The sequence below is a fragment of the Octodon degus genome, unplaced genomic scaffold, assembly GCF_000260255.1.
Source record: "Octodon degus isolate 3935 unplaced genomic scaffold, OctDeg1.0 scaffold00122, whole genome shotgun sequence".
Lineage (NCBI taxonomy): Eukaryota > Metazoa > Chordata > Mammalia > Rodentia > Octodontidae > Octodon > Octodon degus.
This window is the reverse complement of record NW_004524698.1, coordinates 6,340,184-6,358,402: the sequence shown is the minus strand read 5'-3', so window position 1 is coordinate 6,358,402 and position 18,219 is coordinate 6,340,184. Positions and strand designations below refer to the sequence as shown.

General features: G+C 37.5%; 1 pseudogene; it reads right to left on the bottom strand.

The window, feature by feature from the left end:
* Positions 1 to 3,711: 3,711 nt before the first annotated feature.
* Positions 3,712 to 18,219, bottom strand: part of LOC101585243 — a 77,725-nt pseudogene continuing 63,217 nt past the window's right edge.

The following is an 18,219-nucleotide window of genomic DNA, read 5'->3' as shown; positions in this document are numbered from 1 at the left end:
TCCTCCTTTCCTTTTCCTCCTCCTCCTCCTCCTCCTTCTTCTTCAATGTATTTAGTACAGGGTCTCTAGGGTCTCACTACACAGATCGGACTCTTAGTGATCCTTGTATTTTCAGCTTCCCAAGCACTGGGATTATAGGCACATGCCACCACACCCAGTCTCAATTGCTGTCTTAGTACGCCCCAGGGGCAGAATCGAACCCAGGCCCCTGCATCTGCCTAAGTAGGGGCTTTAATCTGCTGAGCTATTGGCCAGCCCTTGGTGAACCTCTTTAAATTGGGGTGGGGAAAGGAAACTAAAAAGCAGAATGATGTCAGTCAATTGAGAAAAAATTAAGGGAAGAAGAAAGAGTGAGCTTCTCATGTTGACAGGCCCTGAGACCATCTTTGGCATTGATAATTTGCTGAGAAGTCTCACAAGATCCAGACAAGCTTTTATACTCATGGTTATGGGTTTGTTGTTGTTGTTATTTTGCTTTTATATTTTTTTAAAGTTTGTAATCCAGTGGACACACAAAACAAAACTCTGCTGAGAAAATTTTCATAAAATAATAAGTGTTAGGAAGTTTGGAGAGGTCTAGGTCACAGGAGGGGGCAGGCCAGTCTTTGTACAGGTGCTGTGTGACACTTCCACATCATGGGAATGAGTCCATGCTGTCATGAAGTGCACTTATACAAATGAATGATGATACTAAGTCTGAGTATGAAAATGAGGTTTTCTCTTAAAACACATTTTTGGCACAGATTTAAAAAAGTGTACATCAGGGAAATTTTTTTAAGTCAGTATTATATATATTTACATATTATACATTTATACATACACACATCATAAGTTCTGCATATCCCACCAAGGAAGGAAATCATGTGTTTGTTCCTGTTCCACTATAACCTGTACATCCTGATGAGTCAAAGTTGGTGGCAGCAGGAGTTAGAGGTGACACATCCAATGAGCAAGGGAAGAGGAAGTGGGACAAAAAAAATACCCAGTGAAATGCTCCTTGATCCCAAGGTTTCAGCAGAAGTTCTGAGTCAAGTCCTGCATTAGCGTCTGTGACGTGTTCACACACACCAAGACATCTGTCAAGTGTCACAGCCTGTCTTCACTGTGCAAAAGTCCAAGTCACTAATTTAGGGCAAAGCCAGTCCTGTTTTCTTGCTTCTTAAAAACAAAAATGAATTCTACTGCCCTATTTGTTTTCTCAAAGAGAGAGAGAGAGAGAGAGAGAGAGAGAGAGAGAGAGAGAGAGAGAGAGAGAGAGAGAGAGAGAGAGAGAGAGAGAGACCCAGCTCCAAGGTGTCTGTGAGCCCTGCAGTCAAGGCATGTCCTGGCAACAGTGTCATGTAAACATACAAGGCAGCAGCACCACCACCCAGGGAGGTCAGTCCCTAGCAACTGGGCAGGCACAGAGGCCAGCGTCCAGCAGTGGGGTCTGTCCCCTCTGTAGTCATTCCTCTGCCTGACTCAATAGTCTAGTGTTCGTTTTTTTCTGGCAGAACCTTGGGGAGAATGCCTCTGACCTTGCCAGTGTCTCCAACATCTCTCCCCATCTCATGATTGTCATTGCCTCTGTGTGAGTCATAGTTATGGCTTGAAAGGATATAGATTAAAACAACAAAGGGAAGAAGGATATGGGTCAGAGATACAGCATAGAGCTCTCAGGGAAGCTATACATTTTCTTTCTTTCTCTCTTTTTAAATTGGTACAGGGTCTTGCTATGCAACTTATACTCACAGTGATCCTCTTGTTCCGTCCTCCCCACTGCTGAGATTACAGGCACATACCACCACACTAGGTTTCAGTGGCTGACTCTGCATGTGGATGGCAGGGCATGCAGTACTGGGGATTGAACTCTGGTCCTTGCACTTGCCAGGCAAGCACTTAGACTGCTGAGCTCTTTCCTCAGCCCTGTACATTTTCATTTCCCTAGCAATGATATGTGAAGACAGGTACAAAGCATTGCAAAGCATGAAGCTCACTTGAGACTTGATGTTCAGGGTTTTACTCATGCTCACTTACTCAGGAATGGAGTGCCCAAATGACTACCTTAGATACTTAGTCTTCAGCCTCTGTAGAGGTCAAATTGACTCAGCCTGGTCCACAGCCTCAGGTTACACAATCAGGAGTTCACTATCAAGCACAATGTTGGTGTAAACTAACCAGTATAGCCGTAGGCCCTAAATGTGCAAAAGAAGTTTATAAGCTCTTAAATTCCAAGGGCTCACAGGTGACCTCTCAGGAGCTCATTAACAGCCAATTCTTCTTTTGGAAGATGTTGGGTTTGAACTCAAATCATTGCATCGGAGGAAGTAGTGTCCAAATTCCTTCCCTGCTACACAGAGAACAGGTCAGTGTTAATTGCGCTGAAATCTGGTATGTAGGCTGTTGTTAAACTGTTAAAGCTGGGCTGGGGAGATAACGCAGTGGTCTAAGCACCTGCCTGGCAAGAGCAAGGACCTCAGTTTGATCCCTGGTACTGCATGTCGTAGCACTGGAACCTCTAGCACACCTAGGCCCCAGAACCAGGTGAGGTGGTCCACACTTATAATCCCAGAGCCATGAAGGCTGAAAATAGGAGGATCACTTTGAGTCCAAGCTGTGTAATGAGACCCTGTACCAAATAAGTAAATAAATCAATATGTTAAAAATATTTTAAAAAGTTAAAGCTATTGAAAACATGTAATTTAACTTATTATTGCTCCTTTCTTTCAAAGGTCTATTACTATTCTTTATCTTCAGATTTGATTGACTTTTTTTTTTTTCCAGAACCTGAGTCTAGGAAAATGTTCACCATCTCATTTTATCTTCTCATGTGATTCTTTGAAATGCCAATGACAACTATTGTAATACAGCATCTTTCTCTTTAAATTTTACGTTTATTGTATGAGGTCTGTTTTCTGAAATAATTGCTCTCTTCTCTTCCTCTTCTTAGTGTGAAGGAATATAAAGAACAAAATTATAGGGCCCAAAGAGATGATCTGGCCTTTTCATATGGGATTAAGAAAAATAGTAACATCACCATGTTAGCTTTCTATCACTGTCACAGAATAGCTGGGGGAAACAAGGTAAAAGAAGAAAGAATTCTTTTGGCTCCTGATTTCAGTCTGCGGCTGTTTGGGCCTGGGGCTGTGGGCCTGTGGTAGTCTAGTGTGGCGGGGAGCTCTGCTTACTGCCAGGTAGCCAGGAAGAGAAATAGAGACATGGGACAATCTCAAGGACATACCACCACTGATCTGACTTCCTTCCACTAGGCCCCACCTATCAAATGTTGCCAGCAGCACCAAGGGCTCAGAACAAAGTCTTTCACAATGAGTCTGGGGACCCTGAATAGCAGTCACTTTGTACCCCATAAGAACGTACAACTATAATTTACCATTGTATTATAACAAGACAGGTCCAAATATCTGCTAATCAATAATAAGGACTTAAGATTATTCACTTAAACCCTTTAGGCATGTGTCTCCATTAGTAAAATGATTTTCCAGGTGGTTATAAGAATTAAAGAAAAGGGTATAAAGTGCTTGGTGCTCCATGAGTGCTTAGGAAAAATAGTTATTCTTATTACCTTATCCTCTTCTTCTTTGTATTAATGGTTTATTTTTATTTCATTGCTTGAGAATTTTTTGCCGCTGTGGATGCTGCTATTAGCATACACCTCTGAAGTCACTGTGGTTGTGGTGAGAGTATGCCTTCTAAATTGGCTGATAGTCCCAGTTACTGTTGCTCTAAAGTTCCATGTTGCATTTGTATCGGGGCTTCTTCCTCATAGTCTTCCTCAGTGAGCGCTGCAGAAATATTACAGCAGATGCATTCCTGGGAAATGCCCCTCTGATGAAGAAGTTTTGACCCTACAGCTGAACCACTTACATGTGGAGGAATGGAACACACTGTCTCGATTTCTCTTGGATCCTTGGCTGTACTCTAGAAATGACATGTAATCCATACTTCATACATGTAATCCATACTTCATGCCTTCTTTCCTGGTCATGAAATCATCCTAAACAGAAACAAATATTAAGAAATGATCCTTGGTCCTCAAGAGTAGATCAGGCTGTTTAAAAATTTTGACATGTTTAGAGGCATCTTTCCCCTTCCTTGTATCAAACACCTCTCACCAAGGTGCATTTGTCCTTGACTAACTGAATTGCATTGTGATGTAGATTCTCAGTTGCTTACTTTTTCTACCTTAATCAATAAGGGACTAAAAGCAAATAGCTTGACATCTATTTGCTGAATCAGTGTGAAAACATTGCTGAGATTGTAATTGTACCCTCTAGTCTGTTTAGTGAACTAAAACCAATTGAAATTATTTTAAGAGCCTGTGAATTTGGGACAGTTTTGATGTTCTCCAGTCTCAGCCAGAACATTGGTTTTTGAAGTATGCTTGTATGATTAGAATATTACTGGCAATGTGTTGGCACTCAACTGGCATGGTTTCCCTATTTCTAAGTTCAAGCCTAGTTACAACTATAACTCAGGCAAGTCTCAGCAGCAACTTAAAGGGTTCACCTGAGGGGAGAGGGGACCAGAGTAGGCAGTTGGCCATAGGTCTACAACTGGCCAAGAACTCAGCCTGGCAACTTCTGTACACAGTCCCCTGGTATATGGAAACAGACAGATGTCTAAGCACACACGTGGCCAGTCCTGGGATGGTCTGATAGTAGGTGGTGTGGCTCCAAAGTAGTCAGGTTTTTGTCACAGAGAAAGTTAACTTAGAGGAGAAAGGTGTTACTTTGGCCCACTGTTTCAGCTCATGGCCAGCTTTCTTCATGGCAGGAACATGGCAGAAGGACACAGTGGAGGGAAGCTGCTTTCCTCATGGCATCAGAGAAGCAGAGAGCAGAGGAAACACCAGAGAGGAAAGGGACATGAACTAGACACAGTTTTCGATCACACTCCATGACCCATTTGGACATGCCCAGAACTGTGCTCTACTAATCTGCCAAGCCAGTTGAGTTGACAATCAAGGTTAACTGGCATAGGCTATATCCCTGTGTTGGAAGGACTGGATTAGGAAAATAGCAGAGACTCTGGCAGGACAGAAAAACCAGGCAGTCATTTGTTAGCAGGGGACTGAATAAAAAGTAAGACAGAAGGCCAGGTGCTAGAAATGCACTTTGAGTGGGTTCTGTGAAACGTAACAGTGATCCAGGGAAAGCTTCTCAGCCTTCCAAGGAGGAAGAGAATCCATTCCTGATTGAGGAGACTAGGAAGAGGTGAAATCAAGGTCAAATCCCTACATGGAAGTCAAGGATAAGGAAGGAAAGGGTAAATGTTTTTTCAAAGCTCAAGACATTGGGATGCAAGTGAAGTACAGTGAAAAAAGAACAATGTAAAAAAACACATTTCCTTTCTTTCTTTTCTTATTATTTTGTAAAGACAATACAAGTCATTTAAAAAAAAATTAGAAATGATACAGAATTTCACTAAACAAAGTAATAGGAATTTGACAATGGTTGTTGTATTGCATCATGTTATCTTCAAATTAGTTGTTTAGATTAGGAGATATAAACATGCAAAAGTGATTAAAAAGTTATAAAAAATTAAAAAGGACAAGGAAAAACAGTAAGTATTAACTGCTCCATTCAATAGACCAACACAAACCAGCAAAATCACACTCCCTTTTATATCTAAAAACATCTGAGATATGAATTTCCTTCCTTTCAGCAATCCGGTGCTTTGAGCACAAGCAAGAATGGCTATGGGATTGGAGAGTGGGATGCAGAGGCTGCAGGTTCTCATGTCACAGCCTGTGTTCCCATGCAGCTGAGTTAGTTCCAGGAGATCTAGTAGTTCATCTTCCAACTTTTTTGGGCCATGCTCGGCTCTCACATATTCCAAGATCAACGCAGGTCTATTGCATTGATAGATGCCAGTGTAGAGGCTGGAGATTCCCCTGGCACTTCAGCCAACTTTGTTAAACTCTTAGGGGATTTGTTAATGGAGGCATCATTGTTCAAGTGTCACTGGTATAATAAATTGGTCTCTTTTCTCTAATTTAAGTTTATCTGTTCATCCTTCTTTCCTCTTAAATTAAAAAAAATTTTTTTAGTCATTTTTATACAGGGTCTTGCTACACAGTTTGGATTTTTAGTGATCCTCCTGTCTCAGCCTCCCTAGTGCTGGGACAACAGGCATTCACCATCATGCCCGGTTTCAGGGTGGCCCGTGTGGCCAGGGTTCTGGCTTGTTATGGGGATCAAACTCGGGACCTTGTGCTTGCCAGACAGGCACATATGCTGCCAAGTTATCTCCCCAGCCCTTCTTTCCTCTTAATAAGGAAATATTTTCTCTTTGCCATTAGTGATTTTTGCTGCTGTGAACACTACCATACCATAGGCCCTACTGGTTCCAATGCTCTGGACCATCACCCATCTAACTCTGGCTTACCCAGGTGTTCATCCCCTGCTCCTACAAGAACACCCCATTGTCATTTCTTTGCCAACTCTCCCTCCTGCCTAAGAACTTCAATTTTAGCTGCTCATTTACTTAATTACCTCTATTGCTGATACCCACAAAAAGACTGGTAACAGATGGTGCCTTGGGATGGATGGATGTTATGGATGCAGAACTGTCAACACACCTATCTCGATCCCATTTTAACTTTCACGTTATGTCCCCCTGTGGACTGCTGGCAGTGAACTAAGCTGATATGTGCTGCTGACATCTGCATGCGCACTGAGCTTAGTAATTCTTTTTTCCTTTCCTATGTTTTCCTCCTCCTCTTCTATATTTGGTTTCCTATTGTTTTTGTAATAGTCTCTGTTGCATCTTTAAAAACTATTTCACCTCATTAAAAATGTGGCATAAATGATGGAGGCTTGACAAATTAAGTACTAATAAAAACATTTCCAATATTCTGTATTTTTCCATTAAGCTTGAAAAAATAGTGATTATAGGAGCACCAACCTCTACAGTTAATGATGTGTTAGCCCTCATTCATTAAAAACCTCATTATTCAAAGATTTATAACTCAGAAGTTTCTTCTGAAGAAATCTCCTCTAAAGTTGGAAATAGATCCAATCTCAGTTTAGAAATTTACTTTTAAAGCATTTGAGTGAAGATTGAATATTCAGTGAAGATAATGGTTAATAAATATCTTGGAATGCTGAAATGATGGGCCAAAATCAACACAGTGAAACTCAACATAGACTACATTTGAGTGCTATCTGAAAGATAAATGTTTATAAAATACAGAAAGCAGAAATTTGGAAGATGGGAGACCTGATTTTGTCTGACTCTTTCTGAATAGTTGTTTGACTTTGACTACTTCATGAAAAATCTCTGGGATAAAGTTTCACGGGAAGTCTTCGAAGTTTATCAGTTTGAAGATAGAGCTCCCTAGAAACTCTGAGATACTAACAGGCTTTTAAAAATATCAATGAATTATAAAATTCAGATTCAGTTCCTCATTAAAAGGGCTCTTAAGAGAAGTGGCTGGTTCTAGGTCTGACATAATGTAGGTCTGTTGTATTTTGCTCAGTCTGCAAGTAAGGAAAGAAATAATTTTAAAAATGATGGGACCTGAATAAAAGATGCCAGAGAGGATGCAAAGTGCTCTTAATGGCCAAAGCTGGGACAACTTGGGGATGAAAATAACTAAAGATGGTGATAATAAGTGAAAGAGATGTAAAAAGTGGCATAGGGGGCAACTGATAAGTCAAATGGAATAAAACATTAATAGTACATCCAGGCGAAGGATATCTGGATGTTCTTTTTTAAATTAATTTTATTGAGAAAGAAGTAGCAATGAGACAGTTTCAAAACAGGTTAGTAGGACAGTTACAATAATTAATACATTGCATATTGTTTTCTTTGTAGTAGTTATTCATAGTACAAGATGCAGACATGATATCTTGTTGAAACATTATTAGTTCAAAACTTTCTTCTCATTGAACTAAGAGAAAGTAGCTGTATATCTATTCTAACTAGTTTGTATATACAAATAGGAGAATTTTTCACTACCAAATGAACCTTCATTTATATCTTTCTTTTTTGTTTACTTTTGACAGAGATGGATATTCCATTGCCATTCATATATTTAGGTGCATGAATTCAACCAAGTAACCCAATATAGTCCAGTAGTCTATAATAGTAGTGGGGTATCCACATGACTGGCAATGTCAGAAGTTGTTGACTTGAACCTTTTACAGCACAGCATATTAATATGGCTTTACTTTTTATACCCCGTTTTTATACTTTTCTGCTGGATGGTTAAGACAAAGATAAAACAAGACCTATGTAACAAAAAATGTAACTTTTGTATCTGACAAGGTCAGTCAAATCCCTCAGGATTTCCCCTGAAACCCTATACAGCAGTTTGTAGATCTTTTGTCAGTGTCAGCCATGTGGATAAGTCATGGCCATTGCTTGATTAATTTGCTCTGTGTGAAAGCTTGAGATAAGGTTTCTTTCTATGTGACTCTCCTTAGGCACACTCTACATTGTTGATCACTTTCATCTGTGGCCCCATAATCTCCTTGATCAGAAAATTTGGGGCACAACTGAGTTACAGGATGTTATAGTACAAGTTCCCTTATGGCCTGAGTCTTCACTGACCTTGAAGGGCTGGGGCCAAAATGTTGGCTGACTTTGCAGCCCTTCTTTTTCTCTAATCTTTTGGTCTGCACACTTAAATTGTTAACCCTCCAGAAGAGAAGCTTAATGATATTATTATCCTAAAACATAGGCTGTTGAGCTTAACATCAGTATCTGTCTGAATATCAAACACCTTAGACATGTCATGGAACAGTTATTTTCCATCAATCATTTATAGGCCAATCATTTAACTCCATCTACAATGTGAAAAAAAAATAAAAAAGTAAAAAAATAGAAATAAACAATTACAAAGTTTTATACAGAAATTTAGAAATCTAACCACATACAACATTGTAGCAGGACAGTCCTATGACATTTTCTTCTTGTCTCTTGTTTTCATTTATTACCTTTTTTTAAAAAAAAAAAACCAAACAAATATTTATTTGAGAGATAGTATAGCAGTAATTGATATGACATTAGAAGCAGTATGCTTTTTGAAGACCAAATGACAGGGATTCCAAGCATGGCCCTAATATTGCACATTGCTATCTTCAGTACAGTTGTTTAGTTCACAGGTATCAGCATATATAGTTAGTCAGGGTGAGAATCTTACCAGTTAACTGCTAGTTTCATTTGGCTTGGGAGGGGTCTTGGGTACAAAGAGCAGGCCCTGGATGTTCTTTGTACTACTATTCTCAGAAACCTGAATTTTTATTTATTTACTTATTTATTTCTTATTAATTTTATTGAGAAACAAATAGCAATGAGACAGTTTCAAAACAGATTAATAGGAGAGTTACAATAATTAATACATTGCATATTGTTGTCTATATATAGTTATTCATAGTATAGGATGCAGAAATGATATCCTGTCCAAACTCTAGTAGTACAAATCTTTCTTCTTATTGAATTAAGAGAAAGTAGCTGTATATATATATCCTATTTTGTATAAACAGATACAAAATGGTCCTTCATTTATATCCCCCTTTTTTGTTTAGTTTTCTCAGATTATTTTTGTATTTTAGGAAAGTGTCTACAGGGTGTTCAGGGTCTCACTACTAGATCAGATTGGTAGTGATTCGCCTGTTTACAGCCTCCCAAAAGCTGGGATTACAGGCTGCATGTCACCACACCCAGTCTCAATTGCCTCTGGGGGCAGGGCCCGCACCCAGGCCCGGGGATCAAACCCCTGGCTCCTTCGCTTGCTTGCTGGTGCCTTAATCTGCTGAGCTCTTTGGCCAGACCTTGATTTTTTTTTTAAAGTGTGTGTGTGTGTGTGTGTGTGTGTGTGTGTGTGTGTGTTTGTGTGTAAATGTGCAAATTCGGAACTCCCTGAATTTAAAAGTCAGGTAGAAAAACTTAAAAAGCTACATGATAAAATGTCTAATACGGAGTCAAAAGTTTAACGTGCATTAACATGCATTTGAATATGAGGACACAAACATAGAATTTGGAGTTAGGACTTTGCTCATTCCATAGGTCTCTGAGATATAAATGTGTTTGCCAAAGAGTGATAAAACAATAAAGGATTTGGACCAGAATAAAAGGAAATGGTAAGAGAAAACTTAGGTAGGTGGGCGGAGGGGTTGAAAATTATTACCAGATATTTAAAGGACTTAAATATTCCAGAATAAAGGTTCACATTAGCTGTAGACAATAAGGCCACAGGTAGGTTCAACTTCATATGAACTAATTTTTTTCCTGTTACATTTTCCAAATGTTATATCTCCCCCATTGTGCAGTAAATTCTCCTAATGGAAAGTTTAGCCTTTAAAATACTAGATTAGGATTTCTGTCCAAAAAAATTGTTACTGAGAGGAAGAAGGTGGTTGGACTAAATTGATTTTCTCAACTAATTGCTTATATAACCTTGGAAATGCTTGGAATTATTTCCAAGCTCCTATTTATGTGTACTTCAGGAATAATCTTTACATTCAGTAAGTAATGTGACTTTTTTCCTACATTAACTCCAGTATTCACCCCTGTTTTTAAATATACATAGGTGATATTTGATTGACAAGTAATTTCATTTAATGAGCTTCCAGGATTCATTGTACTCATTATGACTTGTATTTTGTTTCAGTGTTCATCCGTGTCCATCCATAAAACTATGATCATGCATAAATTTTGTTTTTTATTTTCTTTCTTTTTAAAAAATTAAAATGCACTCTTCTATGGAAGAAGACTTAAAGAAAAAGGTAGAAAAAATTATATTTTTCAATAGGAAGACCTAATATTACAAACATGTTAGTTTATCCCCCAAAATGGCATATAAAATTAATGCAGTTCTATTTACAATTTCACTTTGAAAAAAATTAAAAGGCCAGCCAGATAGCTCAGTGGACTAACGCACCTGCGTAGGCAGAGTGCAGCGGCCAGGGGTTTGATCCCTGGTGTGCCGTGCTGGGCCCAACCCCTGGGCACGCTGAGACAGTGATTGAGACTGGGCGTGGTGGCGCACACCTGAAATCCCAGCTCTTGGGAGGCTGAAAATAGGAGAATCACTGTGAGTCTGATCTAGTAGTGAGACCCTGTAGACCCTGTACCCAATACATTAAAACATATTAAAAATATTTATTTATGTGGCACAGGGTCTCGCTACACAGCTTGGACTCATAGTGATCCTCCTGTCTCAGCCTCCCCAGTGCTGGGATTATAGGCATGCACCACCACACCCTGCCTGGGGCTTGCATGTTGCACCTGGCATGTGATACCAGAGATCAAACTTGGGTTCTTGTGCTTTCCAGGCAGGCACTTAGATCACTGAACTATCTTCCCAGCCCCTCACTTACTTTTATGTGAGCAGGTGAGAGGAGATTTGAAAAATTGATCCCAAAAATTTGTTTGTAAAATTTAATATTGAAGAATGGCTTAAATACATTAAAAATCCATTAAAATATAAGAAGGTTCTTGTCCACCAGAAAGCAATCTTATCATAAAAGTGTAGTGATCCAACAGTGAAAGTGGTGCTGATGGAAATAGAAGGGGTGGAAGATGAACCAAATCTCAAATCAGACTCATGCCAGAGAAGTAGCATGTGCTCACTGGTCAAGATGTATCAGCTACATTTTGTAGAGAAAAATAAAAGCAACTCAAGGTATTTTAAACACAGCTACACTAACATGTGTTTACAATATCACTAAAAAGGCTACAGAGGCAACTTTAAGCCAGAGCCTCTAGAATGACTCAGAATACAGGAGAAGCCTGCTTGTCTCCACTCTCATCAGCAAGGGAGATCAGAAATTCACCTTGTAGCTACAGAATTTAAGAGGGTATTGTCTTAGCTATAATCTAGAAATCAGGAATCTGCCATCTCTACAGCCTAAGTTTCTAACTGAAGAACTAAGTTTGGAATACTATTTCAGAACTTGTTTCCAAAGCTTTCAAAATCTACTTGAGTGTACCTACTTGGCATAAATTAATTTGTGCTGAAAATTCCAGTTGCAAAATCAGTGTTTGGTTAGAAAAGAAACTTGGGGAGAGGAGTTGGTTGATTATGATAGCAGAATATCTGCAACAAGTATTACCCCCCTGCAAAATTTAACACTAGGTATAGTTTTTTTTTTCTATTTTGAAAAAGAAATCCAGGGAGACTCAGGCTTTAAAAAGAAATGGTAAAAATAGTAATTAATAGTAGAGTAATAGTTCATTTTTAGGCTTTGTGACAGAAGTTCTTCATCATAACTACTTAAATCTGCCATCCTAGTAGGTGATGCACAAATTAACCATGGCTATGAACCAATAAAGACTTAATTCTCAAAAATATGTGGTGGACCAAGTTTGGCTCCTGAGCTATGATTTGACAACCCTTGATCTAGAAAATAATCACATAAAAACTAAGATCTCATAACCCAGAAAAACATGCTGATGTGATTGTTAAATGAATACCTCTCAAAATTGTTCATTTTGATGACCTATTATCTTGTTTTCTTTCTTTTTTTTTTTTTTTTTGGCAGAACCAGGGATTGGACTCAGGCCCTTGCGCTTGCCAGGGAAGTGCCCCTGATGACCTATTATCTTGAAAATACTATTTGTAGCATTTTTATTTAACAATAGAATAATCTGCTTTATGTGTTGTGCAGTTCAGAAAAGAAAATTCTTAATATGCCATCCTATTCAACTTTGAAATCTCTTTATGCCTGAATGGTTTATTAATTCAGACATTTTTGATGGGATGTGTGACAGATCAATGGGCACCCTGCTTTTCCTTGAAGGAGGGAGGAGAATAATCTAAAATTGGTATGTGTGAACGAAATCATGACCTTTTATAAAACTGTCACTTTCTATCAACATTGCCAAAGATTCCAGAAATTGAGTTTCTTTGTGGAAAGCTCCACTTTTGTTCATCACATCTACAGCAACATTTTCACCTTCCTCTAAAATTGCAAGCATGCTTACACACACATGCCTATGTGTCTATACATATTCCCACACATGTGTGTATACATATACTGTCATGTTTTGTGGACCTTAGATTATCAAGTGCTGTATGCACAGTATTTAAGATGGTCAACTTCATTAAACCAGACACTATGAAATCACTATCACATTCCTATTCCATAATGCTCAATATTATTAGTATAGAAATACAGAGCAGGCTTGTTGGGGTTCAAAAGTATTTGGTATCGCCACTGATGTTAGTTGATCTTAACTATTTATAAAATTGGGAATTTTGAGTGAAATAGAATTCTAGAATCAGATTTTTTGAGATGGGGTAGATTTGAGATTGTAAAAGCTAAATCTTCCTTTTATTTAGAATAAGACACTGACCTACAGAGAGGTGAGCTTTTGTAGCTCTGTGACACACTTATGCTCTGGGTGTCCATTGTGATTAAGGGTCATATGGAGCCAGTGGAAAACACTGAAGCCTTTGGAAGGTGGAATGTAATGGAAGTCTGATTAGTCCCTGTGGGGCGGGGGGGATCCAGCAGTTTCTGTGCAGCTGCTTGAACTCTCATGAGAAGAATTTTGTGAAAAGAAGACTTGGCCTTGCCTGTTCTCTTCTGCTTTGAGATGTGCTCACTTGCTTGGCCTCTCAGGCCCTCCCAGCATTGCTATCCAGCACAGTAAGATGCAGGCAAGAACTAGGCTGCTGCCAGTGCCACGCCTTTGATTCTCCAAAGCTATGAGCAAAGTAAAATTTTGTCTTTATAAAGTTATCTGCCTCTGAATTTCATGATAGTAAAATAAATCTAACTCATACATGCAGCTTGATAGTAGAGCTATAATCTGGAATACTTGCTCATTTGGTAATTAAATCTTCTGCCAAAGAATGTTTAATACAATAAGCCATTTCATAAATGTTTTAAAATTTGAAGGACTGAGAAAAGTTCAGCCATCTTTGTTTGCAAGATATAACTTTATATGAATCAGTTTTAAAAATAAGGTCTTTACTCATGTAAACATTAAGTGAATTTTTAACTTACCTATTTTTTTGTAATTTGTCTACTGTTTTGGAATCTTAATTATATGCAAATGACCAAAAAATCTGGATAATAAATTGAACATAAAAATTATACTTCAAAACAAATATATGATGTTGAGAATTTGTTTTCAGATTTTGTTATACGGACACAGTAAAATTCCATTTTTTAGGAAAACCATGCTCATCTCTTACTTAGTAATCAATCTTACACCTTGGAGTTACTTCTATATTATTTGGCAAGGGGATTGAATAAGTCATGTTCTATACATTATGAAGGCTGACCTTTAACCCTGCTGTCTTTTTCTCCTAGGTGGGTTCTTGCCAACCTCCTTGGTCTGAATTTTTGAAAAAGGATCTTGTCAGTAAAATCTGGGAACTAGTTTTCTTGATGAATAATGGGAACCTCTTGTCTCAGTAGAGGAGATTAATGTTACCTCTGTGGAATGGAGTCTGATAGCTGGAGAAAATTTAATATCAGAAGCCAAAGTTTTAGTAATGCACAATTGTGAAAACCCAGTTCACTTGAAAATTTGTACTGCCCAAACATGTGATGTAAGATAGCAAAGTCATTCTTTATCGCAATACAGGAAAAGTCTGGCTTCTCCATTATACAAAAAATTAATTTTTCTAAAAGTGAGACAGCGTACTCTTGTGTAGTTAATGAATATAGCAATTTCAAGGATAATAGAGAAACAACAGCTAATATATTTGAATAAAGATTATTGAGAAATGAACACTAAACATATAAATTTTCACATTTATATGATTACATACATGCTCAGAAAAATATAAGTAAAATTTTAAATAATAAAATTTTAAAATTCTTAGGCAGGCATTGAATTTTGGATCTACTATCTTTCTACCTTTAAACACAGTGCCATAATGGGTTTTTAATTAAAAAATACTGAGTATTTTGAAAACAAAAATATTATCTCATTACTTCACAAAACCTACTTGGACCCAAGAGTATAAGAATAAGTTTAAGGTTAGCCACAGAACTGATTCTTCATTACATTTTATTTACTTTATTTCTTTTTGGTTAGTACATATTTGCCATACATAATGATCACAGTTGTCATAGAGAGTTTGTACTTGTACATCATATATCTTAATTCTTTCTCTATTACCCATCCCTCCCTTCAACTCTTCTCCCCTTCCCCATTACAGAACATTTGTTTGCATTTTATCCTTTCCTTGTTTGGTGTTCTAATCCCCCTTCCCTCCCATTCCTTCCCCCCTCACTCCCTTGCTCTCTTTCCCATTGGAACACGTTTTTCTGTTTCTCAAATCTGTTCTCCATTTTACTCTCAATTTTCCCTCAGGGTTTTTCACATAATAGAAACACTGAGATATTTGAGCTCTTGTGCCTGATTGTTTTCACTTCCAATTATGGTCTCAAGGTACATCCATTTAGCTACAAATGACTCAAGTTTATCCTTCTGTATGACAGAATACTACATCCTTGTTTATAAATACATTTTCTTTATCCATTCATCTGTTGATGGGTATATAGGGTGAGTCCAAGATTTATACATTATAAATTATTCTTCTATAGACATGGGTGCATCTATATCACTGTGGTATGATGCTTTTAATTCTTTTGGGAAGATGCCTAAAAGGGGAATAGTTGGGTCAAATGAAACCTCTAGTTTTAGTTTTTAAGCAATCTCCATACTGATTTCCATAGTGGTTGCACCATCTTATACTCCCATAAACAATGGAGAAAGGTTCATTTTCCTCTACAGCCTTGCCAGCATTTGTTATTGGTTGATTTCTTGATGATAGTCATTTTTTCTGGGGTGAGAAGGAATCTCACTGCTGTTTTAATTTGCATTTCTCAGTGATAATGGACATTTTTTGCATATATTTACTTGTTTACACATCTTCATCTGAGAAATGTCTATTCATTTCAGATACCCATTTTTGGATTGGGTCTTTACAGTTTTGGGTGGGTCTGATTATTTTGAATTTTTTGTATATTCTAGATATTAGTGTTTTATCTGAGTAAGAGCTGCTAATTTTTTTCCCATTCTGTGTGTTGTCTCTTCACTCCACTAGTGGTTTATTTTGCTGTGCTAAAGCTCTAAACTTTGGTGTGGGGGCTGGGGAGATAGCTCAATGGAATAAGTGCTTGTCTGGCAAGAACAAGGTATGAATCCCTGGTACCACAAAAAAAAAAAAATGTGATCCCCATTGTTGATTCTTTGTAAAATATTCTGTGCAACTATAGTTTTGTTCCTAAGATCTCTTCCTACACCTATGTCTTTAAGAATTTTACCTACTTAATATTCTAGTCAATTAAATGTTTCTGTTTTAACATTTAGATCTTCAATCCATTCATATTTCAGTTTAGTGCATGATGAGTGATTTGGGTGTAGGTTTAATTTTTGGTATGTGGAAAGGCAGTTTTCCCAGCACCATTTATTAAAGAGGCTATCTTTCTTCCAGTGAAGGTGTTTGGCCCCTTTGTCAAAGCTAAGGTAGCTGAGTGTGCTTGGAGTTGTTTTTGCATCTTCTATTCAGTTATGTCAATTTCAAGCCTATTTTTGTTATTGTTGTTTTGTTTTACCCAGTACAATGCTGTTTTTATCTGATAGTTGTGTAGCATAACTTCACATTGGAGCTCAAAAGCCTTGTGCCTTGCCCTTTTTGCCCAGAAGGCAATTGTGAATTTCTTCTGGTTATGTATGAATTTTAAGATTGTTTCTCACTCAGTGAGATATGCTATTGATAATTTGACTGGGAATTCACTGAATCTGTGTAGCAGTCTTGTATGTATGGCTGTTTTCACTGTAGTGGTTCTGCCTATCCAAGAACAGGGGCTATCTTTCCATTTTATGATATTTTCTTCAATCATTCTTTATTTACATTTTTAAAGTGGTGTCAAATGCTAAGAATGGAATATAGAGGCAAAACAATAGACATACTTACCTTAAATGTATAATTTTTAAAAGAATTTAGGAAACTGATTTCTGATTGAAGAAGTCAGACAAAACAAGGGTTTCATTTTGTTCTTACTTTTTTCCTGTACTCCTTTTAAAATTAGAGTAGTACAAAAAAAAAAAAAAGTTTCAGCAAGTCAGGAGCAGTGTGTTTAGGGAACACACAATACAGATAGGACTTCATGTCACTTGTATGATACAGTGCTCAATGAACATAGCCAACTTAGCACTGCTATAAAGTCAAAACGAGATATTGTTATATGGTCAAGGATTTTTGCATATATTCTTCTCATAGCACGGTTATTAAAAACTCAATCAAGAAAATAATCCAGCAAGACAAAGATCAGAGTCAAAATGAGGAGCAATGTGTGCTCATAAAAAGTGGAGCTTACAGAGATGAAACAAATACACACAAATCTTTGTAGCAACCTCAAGTTAATTCCAGTTAACGAAAATAGTCATGAGGTTTTGTGCTGAATATCTTCAAAAAGCAAAGTGTTGTCATTATACAAAACATGGGTGTTTTAGAAAGGTCAGGTGAAAGCATTCAGTTCTTTTGTTGACAAAGAAACATGTGAATTTCCCTTTAGGGAAGAGGCTGCATAAGAAAGTTAAAACCATGCATAAGAGAAACTAAAACATACCATAATTTGAGGATCTATGAAATCTAAGAGACTTAACAGCATCTTAATGGTTTTAACATTCTCTTTGGAAAAGAGTGTCTTAGTTACTTTCTTGTTTCTGAGGCAAAGTAACTGACATGCACAAGCTAAAAGTTTTATTTTAGCTTAGTTTTTTTTAATTTAAAGACAAAAAAGTAATAAACATTGGAAATGATACAGAATTTCACTGAACAAAATTACAGGAATTTGACAATGGATGTTATATTGCATATTGTTATCTTCAAATTAGTTGCACAAATTGGGCAAACATTATTAAAAAAAGAAAAGAAAAAATTAATCATTAACAGCTCGTATGGCTGTGACTCATCCACATGGCTGACACTGACAAAGGATTTACAAACTGCAGTACAGGGTTTCAGGGTAAATCCTGAGGGGATTTGACTGACCTTGTCAGATATAAAAGTTACATTTTTTGTTCTATAGGTCTTGCTTTATCTTGGTCTTAACCATCCAGCAGAAAGTATAAAATGAGGTATAAAAAGTAAAGCCATATTAATACGCTGAGCTGTAGACGGCTCAAGTCAACAACTATCCGCATTGCCAGTCATGCGGATAACCCACTACTGTTCTGGACTACTGGACCATATTGGATTATTTTGCTGAATTCACTCACCTACAATATTTGAATGGCAAT